At 35.2% G+C, this 27,213-nt stretch overlaps 1 protein-coding gene across 12 annotated transcripts in view; it reads right to left on the bottom strand.

Moving 5' to 3' along the window:
- The window catches only part of VPS13B (vacuolar protein sorting 13 homolog B), a 1,017,676-nt gene that overhangs the window by 962,071 nt on the left and 28,392 nt on the right, over positions 1 to 27,213 (bottom strand). The window lies entirely within an intron of this gene.

Below are 27,213 nucleotides of genomic sequence, written 5' to 3'. Positions count from 1 at the left end.
GTTAAACCCACTCTTAAATGTAGGAGGTACAACAGGCAGAATTTCAGGAGAAAAGAGAAAGAGTATGTACAGAAGTATTCTGGCCTAAGCCACATTTTACTATCTAATTTTTTTACCAGAATTCACTGGGGGTATTGGGTATTTGAACAGATTAATGAAACTGTACTTTGTTTTCTTGTATATAAGTTCCTCAATAAGGAGTTCCTGAAGCAAGAAAGGTTAGGAACTCTCATAGAAAATAAGTAATATAATAGATGATACCCTTATCCAGGTACTTTACTTGTCTATTTGAAGAATTAATCTATATGCATGAAAGGTTAAGAGCAATTTAAGAGTTAATCAGCAATTATGTATGTTCACAAAGAAACAGCAGTTGCCTTTATTGAGCACTTATATATGCCAGGCATCATGTATTTTAACGATCAGGAAACTAGGGCTTGACAGGTCCAAGGTCAAAAAGCTGAAAGAGCTGGGATGAACACCCAAATCTGACTGAAAAGTCCTTCCTATTAACTACCAAACTTGAAAAAGGAAGAGAGGGAAGCAGGGAAGGATGGGGGGTAGGAAAGAGGGAAGGAGGAAAGGAGAGAGGGAAAAGAGACAAATAGAAAAAATATTTTGTATTTGTGACACTTCCAATGTGTCACATACTGGTAGTGACAGTAAATTTATAATATATCGCTTAATCTTCCTAACAACCCTATAAAGCAGATACTTTGTCCATGCAAAAGTACTCCCATTTTATAGATGAGGAAACTAAGGCATAAAGAAATTAAGTAATGATCCAAAATCACATTGCTAATAAATGGCACAAACCTCGCCCCTTTGTTCTACTGCCTCCCTGTGAGAAAGGCCAACTGAACAGTACAGTACCAAATACCATATATTATGATTAAAGAGAAATCACAGTGAGCTGTAGTAGGTAGAAAATGTCACAAAGAATATCAGTTTCAAAGACTTCTGCCTTGCAGAAAAAAAGAGGAAGTTGAGCAAAAAAGAGGAGGAAAGAAGCAAGCTTATGTCTTATCAAAATGAGAACAGTCCAATTTAGGTAAAGAAATTTCAGACTGTAAAAATTACCTACAGCAAATGATAGAGGTCCTTAAATGTCAATCCAAGTAATTCAAGATTCATTGTATTTATTGGAGTGCCAATGCAACTAATGAGTGGAAGATTAACAAGATGAAGTACTTTACTCTGGAAGAATTTTCTGGTTATGTGTGGAAAGAAAGGAAGGAAACCCCAAAAGCAGAGATACCAACAAGTAATAGGTTATTATAAAGGTTTAGAAATTAAATGATGAGGGAAATAGTAAGAAGAATGAAACAATGTTACCATCTCAAATTCAACATGTCTAAAACAAAACTCCCTATTCCCTAGGGAGTAGGGAATAGGGAGTTAAGGCTTAAAAGGTACAGAGTTTCTATTTGGGAAGATGGAAAAGTTTTGATAATGGATGGTGGTGATTCTAGTACAACACTGTGAAGGTAATTAATAGCACTGAATTATATATTTGAAAGTGGTTAAAAGGAGAAATTTTAGGTTGTATATATGTTACTAGTATAAAAACAAAAAAATTCATGGAACTACACAACACAAACAGTGAACACTACACTAAGTTAAACCATGGACTATAATTAATAGCACAATTATAAAAATGTTCTTTAATCAATCATAACAAACGTACTATACCAATATATGGTGTCAATAATAGGGTGGTATATGGGAATTCTGTATTTTATGCATGATTTTTCTGTAAACCCACAACTTTTCTAATAATTTTTTTTAATTGGTGGGGGAGAAGGTAGACAGCAGATAATTGCCCTTCCTAGTAGATAGTTTTAAAACCAATACAGAATCCTAAGATAATTTTAATGTAGTAGGTTTAAAATATAATTTGTGCTTCTAATACAAATAAACTGCAAGGGATAGAGGGAGAACTACTTATAAATTAAGAGATTTAAAAGCCATATCAACTAATTATAATATAGGAGCCTTAGCGGATTACTCATTTAAAGAAACAAATGTAATATTTAGGACATGTATAAAACAAACAGAAATTTGAATTCTGAATAGATATTTCATGGTATTAGGAATTATTCTTGATATTGTTTTATGTGTTTTATGTTTTAAAAAAGGAATTTCCTGTCTTTTGGAGATACATACTAAAATATTTACATAAGAAATTAAATGATTTCTAGTATTTACTGTAAAATAATATGAGGGGGGAATCAGGAGTATAGATAAAATATGCTTGGCTGAGAGTTTGGTCATGGTTCAATATGGGGATGGGTACATGAGGTTTCGTTATATTATTCTCTCTTCATTTGTATATGTTTGAAATTAATTTTCTATAATAATTTAAAGAAGAAATTAGAATATATATGTATATAACACAAAAATATCTTCTAAATATAGGGTTTTTCTGGCTCACTCTACTTTGCATGTAAGAATGTATAGAAATGGCCAATTGACCCTATCCACAGCAGAAAGGTTTGGGGCTAATCAAATCCTGATCAGAGGTCAAGTGCTGAGAACTATTTATTTTGTGTTTTTAAGTTACTGGGTTATACCTGAATATCTCATTTTTATGTGTATGTAAAACTTCACTATAAACAAAACAAAACCAAAAAAAAAAAAAAAAAAAAAAACCTCATAAACCCTGCAACTTACTCAGCTCCTTTTTCCTCTACTCCCACCTCCCCAAAAATATTTGTGTCCTTTATGCCCTAACTTGGTCAGCAGCACTACAATCCCAGTCTCATAAAAAAGTGGAACACACTCTTACTTTTATAATCTGCTATAACTTTGCAAAATGATGCCAATAAGCATCATTCTAGCTTTGCAAGTATCAGGGTGAAAAAAAAGATGCTTGTTCATGAAGTACATACAGTGACATTTCTCTCAAAGCTCCAGACTACCCAGGAAATAACCAACTGATTTTGAGAATAAAGATCTGATTTTTAAAAGAAAATAATGGATTCAATTTTAGATATACGGCCTTTCCAGTAAAAGTGCATCATACCAATATACATGTCCATAAGGGAGCGGAACATGTACTAGTAGAAACCAAAATAGACATGAGTTACATTAATATTGGGGAATATACAAAAACAAGCAGTATTTGAAGACATTAGATTTGAAGTAAAACAAAGAAAATGACTTATGCTTCTGATAATATAACTGACCAGATAACTGGAAATATTTAGGAGGATAAAAAACAAGCATTGCTAACAATAAAGTAAAAAAGAAGGAATTTTTAACCAGGATTAACACAGTGAGTAATAATGCAGAATGGACAAAGCTATGCTCAAGAACCAAAAGCTAGCAGAGGCAGGTGAGGAATAATGACAATTCAAAGTGGTCCATGTCAGGCAGGAGACTGTTACCAGACTCACCACTTAAAACCAGAAATGGAGTGAAGCCCCCAACTCTTGAAAGGAGACTGAAAATAGCTGCTGCCAACTGCTGTCTAGAACTTAACGTGAAGCTAATAGCAAGGGAATCAGAAGGAAAGAAGCCTTGCAAATAAGAAGCAAGCAACTCTTTAATATCACCCAATATCAACACTGTAGGCACATTGAACTGCCAAACTCAGATCTGTTTCTAGACTAGGGACCAGACTAAGTAACTATATTAGTACTATTCAAAGTGGGAGGAGAAGAGGAAGGGCTAGAGACAGAGAGAAGTAAAGAGGGTGAAATAGATAGTGACTTCCCATTCAAAATAACCTTTCAAACTAATATTTTAAGGCAGTCAAAGAAATCTAAAGACAAGACACCTAAAGAAATCAATAAAAATCAGTCACAATAAAAGCAGTCTTCTAGAACATTCTTAAAATAGTTTAAAATAAAAGTATTTAGGATCCTCACACAGAGAAATGAATGAATAGTATCTATACAGACAAACTTGCAACTTACAAAGAAAGTACACGAATTTGACCTACCCACACTTCCAGAATTAAGACTTATTATAGAACTATAGTAATTTAAACAATAACAGTGAACAGAAGAGAGACCAGAAACTTATCCAGACAAGCACAGATACTTGGAATATGAGAGAGGCAGTGTGATAAACTAGAGCTATTTAAACCAGAAAAACATGTTTTTAAACTTAATCCGTTCCTATGGGTATGAACCCATAGTAAATTGGACCTTTTGATGTGGTATTCCAATTAAGGTATGGCCCAGATCAATCAGAATGAGTCTTAATCCTAGTAGTGGAGGCCTATGTAAGTAGAACAAAATTCAGACAGATACAGAGAAAGCCATAGGAAGTAAAACTGAAAGTTAACAGACCCTGAAAGGGAGAGGCCAGGAAAAGCCACCATGTACATTGCTGTATGACAGAAGAGTCAAGGACCAAGGATCACTAGCAGACAGCCACAAAATGCTAGTCTTCAGGAAGAAAGTTTCATCTTGATGATACCTTCATTTGGATTTCTCCTAGCCTCAAATCCATGAGCCAACAGATTCCCACAGTTTAGTCCAATCCATTGCATGTATTTGCTTTAGCAACAAGGAAACTAGAACAGTTTTTGGCAACAGAAGATGGAGTGCCGCTATTACAAATATCAAAAAAATGTGGAAATGGCTTTGGAATTAGGTAATTGGTAGAGGCTGGAAGAATTGTGAGGTGCTTGATAGAAATAGTCCAGATTGTTTCGAAGAGACTGTTTGCTAGAAATATTGATGCTAAAGGCACTTCCAATAAGGCTTTAGAAGGAAATGACAAATGTATTACTAAAATGCAATTACTAAAATGTATTAGTAAAAACTGGAGGAAAGGCATTCCTTGTTTTACAGTGGAAGAGAATTTGGCAAAATTGTATTCTGATGTTGAATGAAAGTGGAACTTGTAAGTGATGAACTCGGATATTTAGCTAAGAAGACCAACAAGCTAAGTGTGGAAGGTGATGCCAGGATTTTCTTGCACCTTAGTAAAATGTCAAAGGAAAGGGATAAGCCGAGAAATAAACTCTTAAAGCCCCCCCCCAAAAAAAAAACAGAAATTGATGGCTTGGAAAATTGTGAGCCTACCCAGATAGTATGTTTTGAGACCAGGGCCAGAAGCAGTGCTATCAGAGATTTCCATGAGCTTTGGGAACAAGTCCCTAGAGAACAGGGCTCCAACATGAGGGTTAATTGAACATGGATCTAATCAGCATTTCAGTGGAAGTCAGGATTAGAAATGAAGTTACACAGGAAGGATCTGTAGAAAGTTCTTCTGTCTGATAGTTTTGACCCCTGTGAACTGTATGCAAAGCCAACAATGTTTTTACAAAATTTGTATTAACAGAACTACTACCAGCCTGGACTAAAAGGGACAGAGAAATGATGACTTGAAGGAAGAATGGTTTCAAAGGCAGAACCATGGAAACAAAGGTCTGGACTAAAGAGATCTCCTTGGGCTAAAAGAGTGGGATAACCCATGTGTGTAGAAAGGGTGGGTCTACTCCTGCACGATGCTGGGAGAGGTTGGAAACTTCACCCCAGTGTTCAGAGAGAGCATGGCCACTGCACAAGTGCTTGGAAAGGCTGGGGTTGCCACTTTACCAGGCCCATAAAACAAAACATCAGTCCACTGATAATTCTCAAACCTTGAAATCTGCTGGGTTTGGAATTGTTTGGGATATGTAACCCCTGTTTTCCTTCCGATTTCTCCCTTCTGGAATGAGAATGTATATCCTATGCTGGTCCCTCCATTGTAGATTAGAAGCAGAAAACTTAATTCTAGATTTCAAAGGTTCATAGACAGAGGGAAATGGCACCCAAGGACAGATCACACCTGTACCTGTTTGAAACTGTTACAGACCCCAGAAGAGCCATGATCTTTTAATCCAATCTTGTTGGGTGGAACCTTTAATTGGGTGTTTCCATGGAGATGTGACTCACCCAACTGTGGGTGAGACCTCTGATTAATTATTTCCATGGAGAAGTGATCCTGCCTATCCCAGGTGGGTCTTAACTAGATCATTGGAATCTTTTAAGAGAGCTCACAGAAACAAGGAGCTCTGAGAAGCTGAGAGAGACATTTTGGAGAGAAGCTAAGATATGTAATTCAGAGTCTGCCCCCAGGAGAAGCTAAGAGCCAACACAGACCCAGATGCTTGGAGACCCTTGGAGATACCGACAGAAAGACATTTGGAGATGCTAAGAGATGAAGCCCAGAGAAGCTAAGAGAGGACTCCCAGATGCTTAGAGAGAAATGCCCCAGGAAAACCAAGCAGAGAGCTGAGAGAAGCTGAAAGAGACAGAAGCCCAGAGACATTTTGGAGAAAGCCATTTTGAAACCAGAACCTGGGAGCAAAGGTCCAACAGATGCCACACGCCTTCCCAGCCGACAGAGGTGTTCCGGATGCCATTGGCCTTTCTTCAATGAAGGTATCCTCTTGCTGATGCCTTTGTCTGGATAATTTTATGACCTTACAACTGTAAACTTGTAACCTAATAAATCCCCTTTATAAAAGCCAATCCATTTCCAGTATGTTGCATAACGGCAGCTCTAACAAACCAGAACACCACCCATAACTGATTCTGATGGGATTTTGTATTTAGCATTCTTTCGGAAATGACTTAAGGCTTTTGAGGTATTGTGATTGAATGAATGTATTTTGCGTGTAGGCAGAACATGTCTTTTTGGAGTTCAGAGTCCAGGTGGAATGGGATGGTTTGAGCGACTCACAGAAAAACATGTTCTCAAACTTAATCCATTCCTGTGGGTGTGAACCAGTTGCAAATAGGACCCTTTAATGAATTTACTTCAATTAAGGTGTGGCCCAATTGGCACAAGGATGGGTCTTAATCCTTTTAGTTGAGGCCTATGTAAGAAAAAAGAAGTTCAGACAGAGAGGGAGAAAGCCACAGGAAGCAGTACTGAGAGTTAACAGAACCCAGAAGAGAAAGGAGAGGCCAGAAGAATCCACCATGCACACTGCTGTGTGACAGAGGAATCAAGGACCAAGGATCACCAGCAGAGAGTCCCAGAATGCTGGTCTTTAGGAAGAAAGCATCACTGTGATGCCTTCATTTGGACTTCTCTTAGCCTAAAAACCATGAGCCAATAAATTTCCTTTGTTTAGTCCAACCCATTGCATGGTATTTGCTTTAGCAATGAGGAAACTAAAACAGACAGCATTGAAAATCAGCAAGAAAGACCATTTCACTGGTACAGGAAGAACTGGTTAGCCATATCCCTGTCACACACTACACATGAATACAAATTCCAATGATATAAAGGTCTGAGAGAGAAAAATAAAGCGTTAAAACTTCTAGAAGAAAATACAGGAATATATCATTATGGACACAGGTCATTTGAAAATTTCAGATGAAACAAAAAAGTAAAAAATATACAACTTTGTTAAAATTAAACTATTCTATGTAAAACCACATTGAAGACAATTAAAAATGAAGCCAATGACTGAGAGGTATTTGCAACATACATTAAAAACTACAAAAATTGAGTACGCTGAATAAAGAAAAACTTCTGCAATAAGAAAAAGGCAAAACAACACATAAGAAAAATAAATAAATGCTCTGAACAGGCAGTTACAGAAGATGAAAGCCACATGTTATCAGAGAAATAAAGGTAAAAGCAATAATGAGATACAATTTCACACCCATTAAATTGGCAAAATTTAAGAAATATCAAAATATCAAGTGTTGATCAAGATGGAGGAGTGAGATGCTTCAGGGCTCTGTCCCCTCACAGAAGATTTGAACAATCAGCAAGAACTGACAGAAACATCTTTCTGTTCCAGAAAACAGTTAAGGGATTGCAGTGTACACGGCGAGTGCTGAATCAAGAAAAAGACTACTTAAAATTGTGCAGCTGCCTTGGAAGACAGTTTGGCAGTTCCTCAGAAAGTTAAGTATAAAATTTAACCAAAGGAGTTGAAAATCCCACTTCTAGGTATATACCCAGAAGAACTGAAAGCAGGGAATTGAACAGATATTTGACAATGTTCATAACAGCATTATCCATGCTTACCAAAAAATGGAACAACCCAAATGTCAATTGACCAATGAATGGATAAACAAACAGTAGCATACACATACAATGGAATATTATTCAGCCATAAAAAAGAAATGAAGTTCTGATACATGCAACGATATGGATGAACCTTGAAGACATCAAGTTGAGTGAAATAAGCAAGACATAAAAGGACAAATATGTATGATCTCATTGATATGAATCAGAATAAACAAATTCATAGAGTCATAAACTAGAATATATGTTTCTAGGGGCCAGGGTGGGGGTGGGGAATGGGAGTTAATGCTAATGAGTACAGTTTCTATTGGGGTGATGGTAAAGTTTTGGTAATGGATGATGGAGAAGGTAGGACAAAACAGTGAACATAATTAATGCCACTGAATTAAAAATTTGATTGTGGTTAAAAGAAATTTTAGGTTGTTTATATGTTACTAGAATAAAAAAATAAAAATAAACAGTGAACCCTAATATAAAACCATTGACTACAGTTAACAGTACAAATATAAAAATGTTCTTTCAGCAATTGTAACAAATGTACCATAATAACTTAAGGTGTTAATAAAAGGGTGGTATACAGGAATTCTGTATTTTATGCATGATTTTCCTGTAACCTGCAACTTCTCTAATTTTTTTTTTTTTTTTTTAAATTAATAGGATCCAGTGGTGCCCTGGCTGGCTCTACCCCATCCTTCAGAATCTTGGCACAGGGCTTGCCAATGATCCCAGGGCAGATCCCTGGTCCCAATTCTGGGGGGAGCAGAGTAAACCCTTTACACACACTAGGATGCAAGTGTCTATGCCAATCTGTCTTCTGGTAGCATGAAGCACTGATCCAGGACACTCATTATAGGTTCAACATCCCAACACTTGACCTGCAAATAGAGGCAGATAATGGAGTTCTCCTACAAAACACTATAAGAGAATAGTAAAATTGCATCTGCCTGGAGCAAAGGATTTCCAATTGTGGGACATATACTGCAGTGCCTTGGACTGTGAGGAATCACTGTCTTCTAGGACAAAGGGGACATTCCGATCTAGGTATATAGGGGAATTCCTTGGGCACTACATGCATACCCAGAGCAAGATGCATGCACAGAAAAGACAAGGGAGGACCCTATGCTTTTGCCTCAGGTTATTCTCTAAACTCATTAGTAGGATGGCTAAGCTCAAAAAGAGAGAACAAACATGAGCAAATCTCCAAAGACAGGGAAAGGTGTTTCTTGAGCGTTTTCTTCATTTTTTGTTGTTGTTAGCTCCTATCACTCAAGTAAATATCTGTCATAACACTAGCTGGATACAAGAGTGAGGAACGACACTTAAGTTTTCTAAATTCCATAGATAATGTGTTAAATTATCAAAATGTCCAGGTTAAAACAAAAGATACTAAACACACAAAGAAACAGGAAATAATGGCCCATGTAAAGAAGCAGAATAAAGCATTAAAAAATATCAACAAGTAATACCAGAATCACACCAGGCAAGACTTTTTTAAGATGGTCCTAAATATGCTCAAAGAGCTAAAAGAAAGCACTGACAAAGAACAAAAAGAAATTTGGAAAATGACAGACAAAAACAAAGAGAATATCTATAAAGAGAGAGAAATCATGAGAGGAACAAAACAGACTGACAGACAAAGGAATAGAAACTAAAAATTCTGTAGAGGGTTCAAGAGCACCTTGGAGCTGGCAAAACAATCAGTGAACTTGGAGATAAAACCATTGAAATTATTCAGTCTGAAGAACAGAAAGAAAAAAGAATGGAGAAAAGTAAGAGCCTGAAAGACCTATGGGACACCATGAAGTACACCATTATACACATTGATTGTGGGAGTCATAGAAAAGGAAGAAAAAGAGAAAGGGGCAGAAAGAATATTCAAAGACGCATGGCTAAAAACTTTCCAGATTTAACGAGACATGAAACTACACATCCAAGAAACCAAAACTCCAAACAGAATAAACCCACCTGGAAATATATTATAATCCAAATGTCAAATGCTAAAAACAAAGCAAGAATGTTGAAAGCAGCAAGAAAGAAGCAGCAATTCACATACAAGGGAGCCTCAATAAGGTTAAGTAACAATTTCTCACTGGAAGCCACAGAGGTAAGAAAGCAGTGGGATGTCCTATTTAAAGTGCCGAAAGAAAAAGTTACCAACAAGAATTCTATATCTGCCAAAACTGTCTTTCAAAACTGAGGCAGAATTTTGAATCTGTGTATGTGCATGAATGCATATGTGTAAGAGTATCTTTGTGTGCTAAAGGAGGCGGGGGGGGGGGGGGGGGACTGAGGCAGAGATTAAGACATTCCCAGATCATCTCAATAGATGCTGAAAAAGCATTTGACAAAATCCAGCATCCTTTTATGATAAAAACACTTTAAAAGTTAGGAATTGAAGGAAACTTCCCCAATATGATAAAGGACATTAAAAAAAACCACAGCCAATATAATTCTCAATGGTGAGAGACTGAAAACTTTCCCTCTAAGATCAGGAACGAGACAAGGATGCCCGTTGTCACCATTATTATTCAACATTGTGCTAGATGTTCTAGCCAGAGCAATTCAGCAATTAAAAGAAATAAATGGCAACCAAATTGGATAGGAAGAAGAAAATTATCTTTATTTGAAGATGATATGATCTTATACTTGGAAAACCTGGGAAATCAACAACACACCTATTTGAGCAAATAAACAAATTCAGCATAGTGGTAGGATATAAGATTAATGCACATAACTCAGTAAAGCTTCTACATAGTAGAAATGACATAACTGAAGAAACACTCAAGAAAAAGATTCCATTCTCAATAGCAACTAAAAAAATTAAGTACCTAGGAATAAACTTAACCAAGGATATAAAAGACCTCTATACAGAAAATTATACAATAATATAACTACTAAAAGAAATAGAAGGCAATCTAAGAAGATAGAAAGATATTCTATGTTCAAGGATAGGAAGGATAACATCATTAAGATGAAAATTCTACCCAAACTGGTCTACAGATCTAACACAATTCCCATCAAAATTCCAATAATCTACTTTGCAGAACTGGAAAAGCTAGTCATCAAGTTTATTTGGAAGGGAAACATGCCTTGAATTGCCAAAAATATTCTAAAAAGGAAAAACAAAGTGGGAAGACTTATACTGCCTGATGTTGAAGCCTACTATAAGGCCACAGTAGTCAAAATAGCATGGTATTGGCACAAAGACAGACATAGCAATCAACGGAATCGAATTGAGAATTCAGAAATAGAACCCCAGATCTATGGTTGACTGATTTTTTGATATGGTCCCAAAATCCATTGAATTGGAACATAACAGCCTCTTCAATAAATGGGGCTGGAAGAATTGGATATCTATATCTAAAAGAATGAAAGAGGACCCCTACTTCACACTCTATACAAAAATTAATTCAGCATGGATCAAAGATCTCAATATAAGAGACTCTACCATAAAACTCTTAGAAGATAATATAGGGAAACATCTTCAAGATCTACTATTAGGATGTCACTTCTTAGCACTTTTTAGACCTACACCTAAGGCACAAGCAATGAAACAAAAAACAGATAAATGGGGACCCCTCAGAATTAAAAGCTTCTGTACCTCAAAGGAATTTGTCAAAAAGGTAAAGAGACAGTCAACTCAATGGTAGAAAACGTTTGGAAACTATCTATCTGATAAGAGACTGATATCTTGTATATATAAAGAAATCATACAACTCAATGACATTAGTACAAATAGCCCAATTATAAAATGGGCAAAAGATATGAAAAGACATTTTTCTGAAGAAGAAATACAAATGACTAAAAAACACACAAAAAAATGTTCATCTTCACTAGCTATTAGGAAGATGCAAATCAAGACCACAATTAGATATCATCTCACACCAATAAGAATGGCTGCCATTAAGCAAACACGAAACTAAAAATGCCGGAGAGTATGTGGAGAAACTGGAACTCTTATTCATTGCTAGTGGGACTCTGTAATGATTCAGCCACTCTGGAAGACAGTTCGGCAGTTCTTCAGAAAACTAGGTATTAAGTTACCCTATGATCCAGCAATTTCACTTCTCGGTATTTACCCAGAGGACGTGAAAGCATGACATGAACAGATATTCGCACACCAATGTTCACAGCAGCACTGTTCACAATTGCCAGGAGATGGAAGCAACCTAAATGTCTTACATCAGATGAGTGGATAAATAAACCGTGCTACATACATACAATGGAACACCATGCAGCAGTGAGAAAGAACAAGGTCATGAAACATACGACAACATGGATGAACCTTGAGGACATAATGTTGAGTGAAATAAGTCAGATACAAAAGGAGAGACATTGTATGATACCACTAATGTGAGCTTTGTAAAAAATGTAAAACAAGTGTCTTATATTGTAGAATGTAGGGGACCTAGAAATAGACAGCAACAAGTGAAGAGGGAACAATAATCTAATAAGAACAGATAAGATATTGAGGGTAATCTTAATGACATGGGAATGCTCAGGAATGACTATGATTTGTTAATTTTCTTAGGGTAGGGTAGGAGCATACTGGAAGTAATGTAGTTATTTTAGGATATTTGTTTTTCTTCTTCCTTTGTTTTGTTTTGTTTGAAATTTTTTTTTAATTTTTTGATAAATAAATTTTTAAAAAAAAAGACATTCCCAGATAAACAAAAGCTGAGTGAGTTCATCACCACTAGTCCAATGCTACGAGAAAAGCTAAAGTGAGTTTTTCAGGTTAAAAGGAAAGGACGAGACAATAGATGGAAGCCTCATAAAGAAATAAAGATCTCCAGTACAGGTAACAACATGGGTAACTATAAATGCCAGTACTATTGTATTTTTGGTTTGAAACTCTTTTTACTTCCTGCAGGATCTAAAAGAAAAATACATAAAATGTAACGAGAAATCAATGATTGTGGACTAATAATGTATAAATACATAATTTGTGACAAGAACTACAGAAAAGTGACGAGACCAAGAGGTATAGGAACATGGTTTGTGTATGCTATTGAAGTTAAGTTGGTATCAAACCAAACAAGATTGTTATAGATCTAGGATAAATTTTTAAGAACCAAGGCAACCACAAAGAAAATATACAAACATATCCACAAAAGGAAATGAGAAGGGATTTAAAGGGTTCATTACAATGACCAACAAAATACAAAAATAGGCAGTAACGGGAGAATTGTGGGACGAAAAAAGGTAAAAGAATTACAAAAACCAAAGAGCAAATAGCAAAAGTTATCAGTAGTTACTTTACAGGTAAATGGCTTAAGTGGGTTAAACTCTCCATTCAAAAGGCAGAGATTGGCAGAATGTATTAAAAAGCATGACCCAATCACATACTATTTAAAAGAAATTGACCTTAAATTCAAAGGCATAAATAGGTTGAAAGTGAAAGGGTGGGAAAAATATTCCATGCCAATAACAATCAAAAGAAAGCATGGGTGGCTATCCCAATAGAGACAAAATAGACTTCAAGTCAAAAACTGTTAAAAAGCACAAAGGGCATTTACATATTGACAAAAGGGTCATTCCATCAAGAAAATACAATGATTACAACATATATACAACTAAAAACAGAGCCCTCAAAATATATAAGCAAATATTGACAGATTTGAAGGAAAAGACGGACGGTTCTACTTTAATAGCAGGAAACTTCAATACATCACTTTCAAAATAATAGGTAGAACATCGAGATAAAAGATCAATAAGAAAACAGAGGATTTGAACAGTACTATGAACTAACTACACATAGCAGACATAACATTTGATCCAACAACAACAGAATACACAATCTTGTCCAGTGTACATGGATCATTCTGCAAAAGAGACGATATATTAGGTCGCTAAAAAGTCTCAATAAATTTAATGAGACTGAAATCTTACCAAGTATCTTCTCGGTCATCAAAGTAATGAAGCTAGAAATCAACGACAGGAGAATTGGAAAACTCACAAATATGTGGAAATTGAAAAATATACTCTTACACAGCCAATTGCTCAAAGAAGAAATCACAAAGGAAATTAAGAAACATCCTGACACAAATGAAAATGAAATACAACATACCAAAACTTATGGGATGCAGCAAAGGTAGTGCTCAGAGGGAAATTGATAGTCCTAAATGTTTACTTTATAAAAGAAGATCTCAAGTCAGTAAACAAACCTCACAACTGGAGGAATTTGAAAAAGAAAAAACTATACCCAAAGTGAACAGAAGAAAGAAAACAAAAAAAATCAAAGCAGACATCAATGAAATAGAGAAAAGACGAACAATAGAATTAACAAAGCAAAAGTTGGTTCTTTGAAAAAAAATCAGTAAAATTGACAAAACTTTAACTAGACTGACAAAAAAAGACAAAAGATGACAACAAAAGTCAGAAATGACAGGGGGAACATATTAACCAACCTTACAGAAATAAAAGGGATTTTAAGAAGATATTATGAATAATTGTACACCAAAATTAGACAACCTAGATCAAATAAACAAATTCCTAGTCAATTCCTAAATTGACTCAAGAATTCATATAAAATCTCAACAGTCTAATTACAAGTAAAGAGACTGAATCAGCAAACAAAATACCTCCCAACAAAGAAAGCCTAGAACCAGGCAGCTTCACTGATGAATTTTACCAAACATTAAAAGAGGAATTAACAATGATCCTTTTCAAACTCTTCAAAAAAATTGAAGAAAGGATAGACGACTACCTAATTCATTCTATGAGGCCACCACCACACTAATACCAAAGCCAGATAGAGATATCACAAGAAAATTATGGACCAATATCCCTTATGAATACAGATGCAAAAATTCTCAACCAAACTAGCAAACCAAACTGCAAAAAAGTCTTAGACCATAGTCCCATGGTATTTATCCAGGAATGCAAGGGTGGCTCAAAATAAGAAAATCAATCTATGTAATATAAAACATGAAAAGAACAAAGGGGAAAAAAAGCACATTTTTCCTCTCAATTGACGCAGAAAGAGCCATTTGACAATATCCAGCACCCGAGTCTTGATGAAAACATTAAGAAAACTAGAAGTACGGGGAATTTACCCGACATAATAAAGAGCATATGTGGAAAAACCCATGGAAAACATACAAAATGGTAAAAGACTGAAACCTTTCTCCCTAAGATCAGAACAAAACAAGATACCTGCTATTTGAAACTCTGGTTAGAAGTTCTAACCAGAGCAATCAGGCAAGAAAAAGAAATACAAGGCATCCAAATTAGAACAGAAGTAACATTTTCTCTATTTGCAGATGACTTGAACTTATATAGAGAAAATTCCAAGGAATCTACAAGAAAGCTACTAGAGCTAATAAATGAATTCAGCAAAGTGGTGGGATGCACGATCAATATAAAAACACAGTGGTGTTTCTATATACCAGCAAGGAACAATTTGAAAGGAAATCAAGAAAACAAGTCCATTTAAAACTGCAATTAAAAGAATTAAATATCTGGGAATAATAAAATCAAAGATGTAAAGGATTTTTATTTAGAAAACTATGAATCACTCCAGGAAGAAATTAAAGATCTAAATCAGTGGAAAGAGATTCCATGTTCATGAATTGGAACACTTAATATCATTAAGATGCCAATACTACCCAAAGCTATTTACATATTTAATGTAATCCCTTTCAAAATTCTATCAGTTTTCTTCACAGAAATGGAAAAGTCAACCCTCAAATTCATATGTAAATGTAAGGGACCCCAAATAGCCAAAAACATCTTGAAAAATAAGAACAAAGTTTGAGAACTCATAGCTCCCAATTTCAAAACATTTATTACAAAGGTATAGTAATCAAAACAGTATGATACTGACACAAAGCAGGAATACAGACCAATAGATTAGAGTTGAGCATGCAGAAATAACCACACACACTCAGGGCCAAATGATTTTTTTATAAGGATGCCAAGACAACTCTTTGGGGAAAAAAGTCTCTTCAATAAATGGTGCAGGGAAAATTGGATATCCACATGCAAAAGAATGAAGGTGGACCCTACCTAACACAATATTCAAAAATTGCCCCAAATTTTACTGACACCTAAAAAATAGAGCTAAAACCATAAAAGCCATAGAAGGAAACTTAGGGAGAAACTTCAGGACCTTGTATTATGCAATGGATTCTTAGACATGACACCAAAAGTTTGAGCAACAAAAGAAAAATAGGTAAACCGTACTTCCTCAAAATTAAAAACTTTTATGCATCAAAGGACATTATCAAGAAAGTGAAAAGACAACCTACAGAATGGGGAAAAAAATACTGGAGAATCATATATCTGACAAGGGTTTAACATCCAGAATTTATAAAGAACTCCTACAGTTCAGCAACAAAAACAACAAACAACCCAATTATAAAATGGGCAAAGGACTTGAATAGACATTCCTCCAAAGAAGATACACATATAGCCAATAAACACAAGAACAGATCTCAACATCATTACCCATCACAGAACTGCAAATCAAAACCATAACGAGATACCACCTGACACCCACCAGAATGTCTAATATTCAAAATTTGGAAAATAAGTACAGGCAAGGATGTGGAGAAATAGGAAACATAGTACATTTTTACTGGGAATATAAAGTGCTGCAGCTGCTATGGAAAACAATTCGGCAGTCCCTCAAAAAAGTTAAACATAGGACTACCATATGACCCAGGAATCCCACTTCTAGCTATATACCCGAAAGACTTAAAATCAGGATTCAGACAGGTATTTGTATACCCATGTACATAGTAGCATCATTCACAATAGCCAAAGGAGGAAGGAACCCAGAAGTCCATCAGCACATGAATGGATAAGCAAAATGTGGTATATACATACAATGAAATATAGGAATGAAGTTTCTGATACATGCTACTATGTGGATAAACCTTGAAGACATCATTTTGATTTAAATAAATCAGACAAAAGAAAGATATGGTATGATCCACTTATATGTAAAACCTAGAATATGCAAATCCATAAAGACAGAAAGTAGAGTTAATGCATAATGGATACAGGGTTTCCATTTGGGAAGATGAAAAAGTTTCAGCATGGATGTGGTGAGGGTAGCACACATTGGGAATGTGATTAATCTCACTTAATGGTATGCTTGGGAGTGGTTGACATGGGAAAATTTATGTTGTATATATGTTCCCAAAATATATTTAAAAAAAAAAAAAGCAACTATGATAGTTAGGTTCATGTGTCAACTTCGCCAGGTGATGGTACCCAGGTGTCTGGTCAAGCAAGCACTGGCCTAACCATTACTGCAAGGACATTTGTGGCTGGTTTATTAAATCACCAGTCAATTGTTTGCAGCTGTGATTGATTACATCAACAAAGGGCGTATCTTCCACAATGAGAGAATGCAATCAGCTGGATTTAATCCAATCAGTTGAAGACCTTTAAGCAAGACAGACAGAGGATGTTCACTTCCTCAGCTGACCAGCAAAGCGTTTCCTGAGGAGTTCATTGGAGTTGCCAGTTTGCTGCCTGAGGAGTTCACTGAACATTTTCATTGGAGTTGCCAGTCTGCTGCCTGCCCTATGGAATTTGGACTCATGCATACCCACAGTTGCGTGAGACACTTTTATAAATCTTATATTTCTAGATAGCTCTTGTTGATTCTGTTTCCCTAGAGAACCCTAACTAATACAGCAACTAAAGAGATAACAACAATTAAATGCAATATGTGATTCTGACAGGATTTAACAAGGGAGGAGGAAAGGCCCAAAAGGACATTATTGGAACATATGAAAAGAATTGGAATACAGACTGCAAGCTTTATATCAATGTTAAATTTCTTGAACATGATAACTGCACATAAGGTAGTTACATTAAGAAACATACGTGGCAGTATTAAGTATTTGTGGAACATGGTATGGAAAGCAATATGGCAGTTCCACAAAAGTTTTCAAAAAAGAATTCCCGTATGAACTGTCAATCCTACTTCAAAGTATAAACTCAAAGAAAGTGAATACAATGTCTCAGATACTTGTGCAACAATGTTTATAAAAGCATCATTTACAATAGCCAAAAGATGGATACATCCCAAGTGTTCATCAACAAATGAACACGATAAACAAAATGTGGTTCCTACATACAACAGAATATTATTTTGCCAAAAGAATGAGGTTCCAAGACATGCTGCAACATACAAGAACCTTAAAAAATAATATGTTCAGTGAAATAAGAAAGAGATAACAGATATTAAGAAAACACTAGGAGAGTATAAAGAAGAATTTGAAAGAATACATAGAAAAATAACAGACATTATGGAAATGAAAGACATCGTAGATTAAATTAAAAACATACTAGAGAGACATAACAGCAGATTTGAAGAGGCAGAAGAAAGGATCAGCAAGCTATGAGACAGAGCAACTGAATTCAAACAGACAAAAGAATAAATGGAGAAATAAATGGAAAAATTTGAGCAGAGTCTCAGGAAAATGATTGACAACACATAGTGCACAAAAATACACTTATGGGAGGCTGGGAGTGCTCCTGCACGGCCCGGCGGGCTGGGGCTTCCCTTGAGGGACAGCGCGCACTTGTGACGTAGCACAGCATTCCCTTGGCAGAGGTCCTGGAAGATCACAGCTGAGAAGGGGGGCCCACTCGATAAACCAGGGACACTACGTCAATGCCGGTGGTTTGTGGGTCAGCGACAGAGAGAGTCTGGGGCAGAACTGAAATGAAGGCTTAGACTCTGGCAGCGGCCTTGAATCTCCAGGAACACCTGGGGGATTTGACTATCAAAGCTGCCCTGCCTTCCTAGCCACCTGGACACACGCCCCACAATCAGGGCAGACAGCTCCAGCAACACATCCAAACTGAGTTCACCAACTGAACCCCACAAGAATCATTTCCCCACACACCACAAGGACAAAGTTGAGGAGAGCTGACTTGAGGGGTACAGGTGACTACCAGACGCCATCTGCTGGTTAGTTAGAGAAAGTGTACGCCACCAAGTTGTATTTCTGAAAAATTAGATTGGTATTTTTTTTTTTTCAACTTGAAAGAACCCTATCAAGCATAGCAAATGCCAAGAGGCCAAAAACAACAGAAAATCTTAATGCATATGATAAAACCAGACAATATGGCGAACCTAATTCCAAATACCCAAATCAAAATATCAGAAGAGACACAGTACTTGGCACAATTAATCAAAGAACTACAATGGAGGAATGAAAACATGGCAAAGGACATAAAGGACATGAAGAAAACCATGGCACAGGATATAAGGGACATAAAGAAGACCCTAAAAGAACATAAAGAAGACACTGTAAGAGTAAATAAAAAAACAGAAGATCTTATGGAAATAAAAGAAACTATTAGCCAAATTAAAAAGACTCTGGATGCTCACAATACAAGACTAGAGGAAGCTGAACATCTCAGTGTCCTAGAAGTCCACAGAACAGAAAATGAAAGAACAAAAGAAAGAATGGAGAAAAAAATCGAAAAAATTGAAATGGATCTCAGGGATACAATAGATAAAATAAAACATCCAAACTTAAGACTCATTGGTGTCCCAGAAGGGGAAGAGAAGGGTAAAGGTCTAGAAAGACTATTCAAAGAAATTGTTGGGGAAAGCTTCCCCAACCTTATACACAATATAAATACACAAAGCACAAATGCCCAGCAAACTCCAAATAGAATAAATCCAAATAAACCCACTCCAAGACATATTCTGATCAGACTCCCAAATACTGAAGAGAAGGAGCAAGTTCTGAAAACAGCAAGAGAACAGCAATTCATCACATACAAAGAAAACAACATAAGACTAAGTTGTGACCACTCAGCGGCCACCATGGAGGCTAGAAGGCAGTGGCGTGACATATTTAAAATTCTCAGAGAGAAAAATTTCCAACCAAGAATACTTGATCCAGCAAAACTCTCCTTCAAATTTGAGGGAGAGCTTAAATTTTTCACAGACAAACAAATGCTGAGAGACTTTGCCAATAAAAGACCTGCCCTACTTCAGATACTAAAGAGAGCCCTACCGACAGAGAAACAAAGAAAGGAGAAAGAGATATCGAGAATTTTAACAGACATATATAGAACCTTACATCCCAAATCATCAGGACACTCATCTCTCTCTAGTGATCACGGATCTTTCCCCAGAATGGACCATACGCTGGGACATAAAACAAGCCTCAAGAAATTTAAAAAAAAAAAAAAATTGAATATATTCAAAGCACATTCTCTGACCACAATGGAATACAAATAGATGTCAATAATTTTTTAACTGTAACTCCACTATTTACTTCCTACATGATATAAAATACACAAACTCTAATGACAAATCAGTGGTTTTGAACTCAATGTAAAATATGTAATTTTTGACAAGAACTATATAAAGGTGGGAGAATGGAGAAGTATAGGAACACAGTTTATGTGTCCTATTGAAGTTAAGTTGGTATCAAAGAAAAACAAGAGTATTATGGATTTAAGAGGTTAATTTTAAGCCCCACAGTAAACACAAAGAAATTATCAGAGAATATGACCATAGAGATAAAAAGTAGAGTATGGGCTAAGAGAAATGGGGAAAGGGGCAATGGAGAGTTAAGAAATGAGTGTAGGGTTGCTGTTTGAGGTGAAGGGAAATTTCTAGTAATGGAGGGTGGGAAGGTCATCACATTACAACATTCTAAACACGATTAATACCACTAATGGAATGCCAGGGAGGGGGTGGAAAGGGAAGATTCAGGCTAAATAGACAATAATAAATAGATAATAAATAGATTTAGTCTAAATAGATGACAATTGAATGCCAAGGATGATCCTGGATGGGATCTGAGGATGGAGGACAGGAGGTTCAAAGGGACATAGTTGAGACATAAGGGGAAAAAAAAGGAAATACAGAATATAAGCTTTGTATCAATGTTGAATCTCTTGTACTTCTTAGCTATATTTAATGGGATTGCATAAAAGAATATTCTTGTTAGTGGGAATTGTATATGTGAATTATAGTGTTTGTTCAAGGATGTGTGTAGCTAGCTCTCATATGTTCAGAAGACAGAGCAATAGATGATGGATGATAGATAGGGAGGAAGGGAGGGAGGGAAAGAAATAGCGATGTGACAGCATGTTAAAGTTAGTGGATTGAGCTATCGGGGGAAGGGGGGTCAGGGTATGATGGAATTCTGTGTATGGGGTAAGCATTGTTTTTGCAACTGTTCCTGTAACTTTGAATTTATTTCAAAATAAAAAAAAAATTAATGCAAAAGAATCTACAAAGAACGAACATCAAAATTTTAAATAACAATGGGCTCTGTCCCTGTATCTGCACCATCCTACCTCACTCGCCTCACCCTAATCCTGGCCCTGGTTCCAATAAAACTTTATTTATAAATAAAGGGTTTATAAATGAGGGGTGACAATGTGATTGGGAAAGCCATAAGGACCACATTCTCCTTTGTCTAGTTTATGGATGGATGAGTAGAAAAATGGGGGAAACAAACAAACAAACAAAGACACCCAGTGTTCTTTTTTACTTTAATTCCTCTTTTCCACTTTAATTATTATTTTTGTTATTTTTGTGTGTGTGGTAATGAAGGTGTCAGGGATTGATTTTGGTGATGAATGCACAACTATGTAATGGTACTGTGAACAATCAAATGTACAACTTGTTTTGTATGACTGCATGGTATGTGAATATATCTCAATAAAATGAATTTTAAAAATTTAAAAAAAAAAAAACTAGGTTGCTGGGGTGTTGCATAAGAATTCATAAAGACACTGAAATTATCCAAAATGGATTAACTTTGAAGTTGAAAACAGGACTGAGAACCAAGTGACAATGTTTTCAATCACTGTGGGGGAGAAATGGCAAGATCAACAAATAATGATATCATAGTTTTCCAGGGCTGCTATAACAAATAACTGCTATAACAAATATCACAGACTGTTGAAAATACAACAGGAATTTATTGGCTCACAGTTTGGAGATTAGATGTCCAAAATCAAGGTATTGGTGTGCCACACCTCTTCTGAAGCCTGCAGCATTCTCGTGGTGGTTTGCTGGCAATCAATCTCTGCCTTCATCACAGGCAATCTGATTCTGTCTCCTCCTATGGCTTGTACTTCCATGTCCAAGTTTCCTTTGCTTATAAGAACTCCAGTCATACCAGATTAAGGCCCTGATTTGGTTTGACTTCAACTAAATAGGACCTTTGAAAATCCTATTTTCAAATGAGTTCAACCAGGGATTAGGACTTGAACATGTCTTTGTGGGTGACATAATTCAATCTACTAAAGATGGCAATAAGAACCCATAAAAGGTTATAGACAGAGGGCAAAAGCCTCAAAAGAGCAAGGATATCTGTGAGTGTGGAAGAGTAGTTGGTCTAGAAGCAGTGCAATTAGAAGGCTATTTATTATAACATTCAAGCAAGAGGTAACAATGACCTGATGGTCAGCACAGATTTCAGCCAAGCTAAAAGAGATGTGATATTTCCGTTGCAGGCCTCCAGTCCTCCAAGTTCTAACTATGAGCTTTAATTTTTAAAAACAAAATCATTTAATAGAGGCTGATTATTCCTAACAATCTTTTCCAACACAGCTATATTAAATTCATATAATCAATGTTTTAAATTCCAGTGATCATATGTAAGATTTCTATAAGTAAATCCAACAAACCCAGACAAAAAGCAGAGCATTTTAGTGTTCTATAGAAAAAATAGCCATCAAGTAAATAGGAAATCCTATCTAAATGTAAAGTAAGGGAAAAAATGTATACCCTAAAATTATACAAATACCTAGGTCCAGAAAAGTTCTGCTAGGTAGAGTAGGTAGGTACAGTATAGATTCAAGAAAGCTTTATTTGTCTACTCTCCAGTGGAAATAAGTTTAATCTGACACAGACTTTAAAAAATAAAACAAAACAAAACAAAACAAAGATAAACTATAACTATATATAGAGTTGAAGGAACACTACATAAAATATCACAGTCAAGAATAAATAATAATATGGTCAACTCACCTAAAACTACGGCCTGTCAGTTCCAAAATTTTTTTCTTAAAAATACCTGAAATCAAACCAATTCTGGATTCAACAGTCTGATCCCAAGAATCAAATGAATTCCTACTTCCAACCCATGCAAATGCAAATTAGAAAGGTAAACTAAACATATTGAATATGATTTTCCCAAACTTAAAAAAACAATTTTTTTCAATGAGCCTACAGATGGACATTTGGAGAAATAGTTTTCATCAAACACCAAATGACAGCTGAACATCTGAGAAAAATCTTGGAGGAAATTAATTTGGTGCTAAAATGTCTTAGAAGATATTGTAACCACATGTGACAGGAAATTAAACAAATTAATATATTGTAGAGCAAATGTGAAAACCTAAGCAAATATTAATGAACCAAAACCTGATTAAAAATAACCTGACTTACTGGATTCTGACTTTAAAAAGATTTTTAAGAAATATGCTGATGGGAAACAGAAAACTAATTTTGAATTAAAATAGCAGATATGCAAATATTTTTACTTCTTTGTTTTAAATTCTAGAAGAACCTATAGGTACATGAGATAAAAGGACCTCAGGTTTTGAAAAGACTGGACAGAAGAGTCTGAAATATTAAGGATCATACCAACAATCTGAAAGAGTTATGCCACAAAGAAAATAAAAGTAAACTTCCACAAAAAGGTAAAGCTAAAAGGAGGAAAGTAGTAGGAATATATAGGTAAATAAAATATGTATTCACCCAGAGTGAAACTCAAAATTATCTATTTCTCCTATTAAAACATATCTCAAAACAGACTTAGAAGATGATCTCAGGTTTTTTTTAAATATATCTTGGAAGATTCAGCATACCCCCCAAAAAAGAGAATAGGGTTATAAACCACCTTAAAGCTTGTTGTACCTAACTAAACTAAATATTTCTTTTATTAGAATAGTTTGGTATAAATCCATTCAACGCAAGTAAATTCAGTATCAGACTCACCTATTTAAAAATTCCTCACCAAAAAAGATAATATTACATCAGACAGAAATGGAAATTTGGTTTTTTCTTCTCTCAGCCAAGGATGTAAAGAGACACTACCATCCCTCCTCTACTACTACATGTTACTTTGTTTTGATATTATACAACCTCTCTACGCTTCTGTCTGGTCCAATACCAGGGCAGATTCCTAAACACTTCAGTGATTTCTGACTCCACCTTTGCTGAATCTTTCCATTCACTTCTTTGCAAAAAAAAGGTTAGATGCCTCACTTGCCAACCCTAGTCTATTATTCCAATTATAACACCAGAAACAACTCAAATCCAAGATCTGAAGTTTATAGGCGCCTAGCAGATACAGCCACAAGCTGGAAAATCTGCTAGGGAACCAAAATTTGGTAGACTCATTCTATGGTATGAATCAAATTACTTGGCCATACACTCTACCTAAGACACTCTTTCAACCAGATCATAATAATATGAAATTAGTCTAATTCATTTTGTAAACAATTCTGTAGCTTTTCTGACCTCTCACAGGAATAAATATCTGAATACTCATCCCCTTCACAACTTTATGGTGTTCTCTAGTGGGAGTAAAAATTCTAGCCATAATTTACAAGGAACTCTCTCATTTTTGAGACAAGGAAGCTATAAAGAAAATCTGGACCATGCTAATTGCCATTATCATCACCACCATCATTAATCTAGAGCAGTGGAAGTGAGAGAACCAGTAACAGTACAATAAATTCCACAGACTAACTCAACAATTCCAAGCCCCATCTGAATTTCTGAAAACATAGATAGAGTCAATCAGATTAATTCAACTTCCTTTAAGGAGCTTTAAGGGTTTATTGGTTGGCTGGCTGGTTGGTTGGCTTTTAAAACGTCATAGTAATATTTTAAATAGCCCTAATAACACTTCCTCCAGCATAGCAGCACTCAAGCTTCAAGGACAGGATATGATACTTCTCTACTCTTTTTGAGACTGCTTATGCCAATAAAAGATTTCCACAGCACCTAACAATCTAAGGAAAGATGACAGGCAAGAGCACCTGTAACACATACATTAACAAAATGCTTAATTATTTAACTCAAGTTTTTAATAGTATTTTAAAGTTTTAGTCTAGGCGCAAAAGATTTTTTAAAGTTTTTTTTAAATGAATAATAAGTATCACTTGTATAAATAGCCTAGCAAATGATTGCATTTATTAGGTCAAAAGATTTTAAGGTTTACTTTCTAGGTGGTTCAAAGATCAGAATAAATATTTTAAAAATAAATTTACTAATCTCTTTAAGTTGAAGTTTTTTTCTTGTAAGACTTAATACACTGTGCAAAGGAAGCACATGCAATCACAGATAAAAGAACTATGTAGCAAGTCTAGCCCTGTTTTGCAGATGATATGCACAGAGGCTGAATAGTAACGATAAGGAATACAAAAGGGGTACACAGATAGAGGTATGTTATTGGTAATGTTTTAGCTCTTTAGTTGTGTGCTGGACCACAAGTATTTATTAGATTAGACTAGAGGAGACTAGACTAGCTAAATAAATATACAAGCCAGACCTGCATCATTGGTAATAATATGTCATGAATCAAACTCTGCCCCTGAAGTCCAAAACGAAAAAAAAAGAAAAGGAAAAAAAATTCACAAGTAAAAAGGAAGAAGGATCTAAAGGTATGTCTCTCTCAGAACAAATAGTAAGCAGTTAATATTTTCTGGATTTCAATATATTAAAAATAATTCAGAGTGAACATTAAAGTGACCTTTATTTTACCTAACACAAGCACAAGGCCACCTTCTCATCCTCAAAATTTCTATTAAAACTGTTTAAAAAGCATGTTAAGGTCATATATAATCACCATGATCACTACAGTCATACTCAATCATTATTAATCTCTTATTCTGTCTTTTGCAAAGAGGATTATACAAGTATCTCAGCAATTACACCAATTTTGCATTGCAGAGTAGGCAATCAACAAATGTTGGTAGAATTAAATTAAACTTGAAAAATTAGACATGTCTTCTTATCAAGGCATTTAGCAATAATGTACTTTTGTAATGTTCTTATCTGAATCAAACCTCAGATTTCTAACTAGTAAATTGTATTTTATTAGATTCCTATATATTAATATTATTTTTTTATAGATTCATATCTCTGGGTAACTATGATTCTAAAAGGTCCCTTCACTTAACATACCACCCAACCCCAATTTTATTTAGAAAATAAGTTTTTTCTTCATTGTGATTCTACAGTATAATAACTTGAAATAATTTACATAAAATATGTGCCTATTCAGTTTTACCAGTACATGTATAATTTTTAATTTAATTATCTACTATACCAATTGAAACCTAAAACAGGAAAATAAATTATTTCTAAATATGTTTCATCTACAATGTTTTTACTCAAAAATTAATTCCAATCACTAGCATAAACTGAAGTTATTACTCTCTACAGGTATACACTGATGAATAATTTGTCCAAATGTCAACTGCAATTTTCAAAAATTCTTTCTACCCCAAAATTTTAAACATCTGTAAAAAATACTTGTTTTGAGAGGTTTACATTCATGACACTTGACCTTTTGCTGTACACCACAAACTTCAAGTCTTAAATACCAGGCAAGCAGGAAATCTGATCATTCCTGCAGTAGCCATCTGCATGGTCCAATATCAAATATTAGTTCTAGGTTGCACTAGGTCATGTTGTTACAAATCTTTTCCTGCAGCCTCTATAATTAATTGTAATTTGCCTCTTTTAAAATGTGTTTCCTATGAGACATCTGGCATTGAAACTTCCACCTTCCCATTGAAAAAATACTTAAGTGTCTGGATTTTTTTTTTTGCTCTGTTTTTCTTTTAATATGGAGCACTGCATGGGTGGTATAACCAAGTCCAGAGTTAAAAAAAAATTAAATTCAAAAAACAGATGATGATGAAGAAACATTTAAGTATTACTAAATATAAATGTAAAATAAAACTTTGTTCCAACATAATTATCTACAGATTTCTACATCAATCTCCCAAATATTTAAAGTTCACAAACCTAATTTTCATGGGAACATAACATTTGTCTATTTACTTACAGGAACTAAACTAGTTAAGTTAAATTGGATAATACAGATTTGGAAACAAAAATTTCATAAAAGGAAAAGAAGATCTGAGCCCAATAAGTTGAATATGACACTCAAAAATATCAACTTCAAATAGGAAATAATTTTAACAGTTCATAAATAACCCTAACTAACTATACAGAGTTTAAGGTTTTATTTAGGA

The sequence above is a fragment of the Choloepus didactylus genome, chromosome 14 (assembly GCF_015220235.1).
Source record: "Choloepus didactylus isolate mChoDid1 chromosome 14, mChoDid1.pri, whole genome shotgun sequence".
In the NCBI taxonomy this organism is placed as follows: domain Eukaryota; kingdom Metazoa; phylum Chordata; class Mammalia; order Pilosa; family Megalonychidae; genus Choloepus; species Choloepus didactylus.
This window is presented reverse-complemented; position numbering and strand designations above follow the sequence as displayed.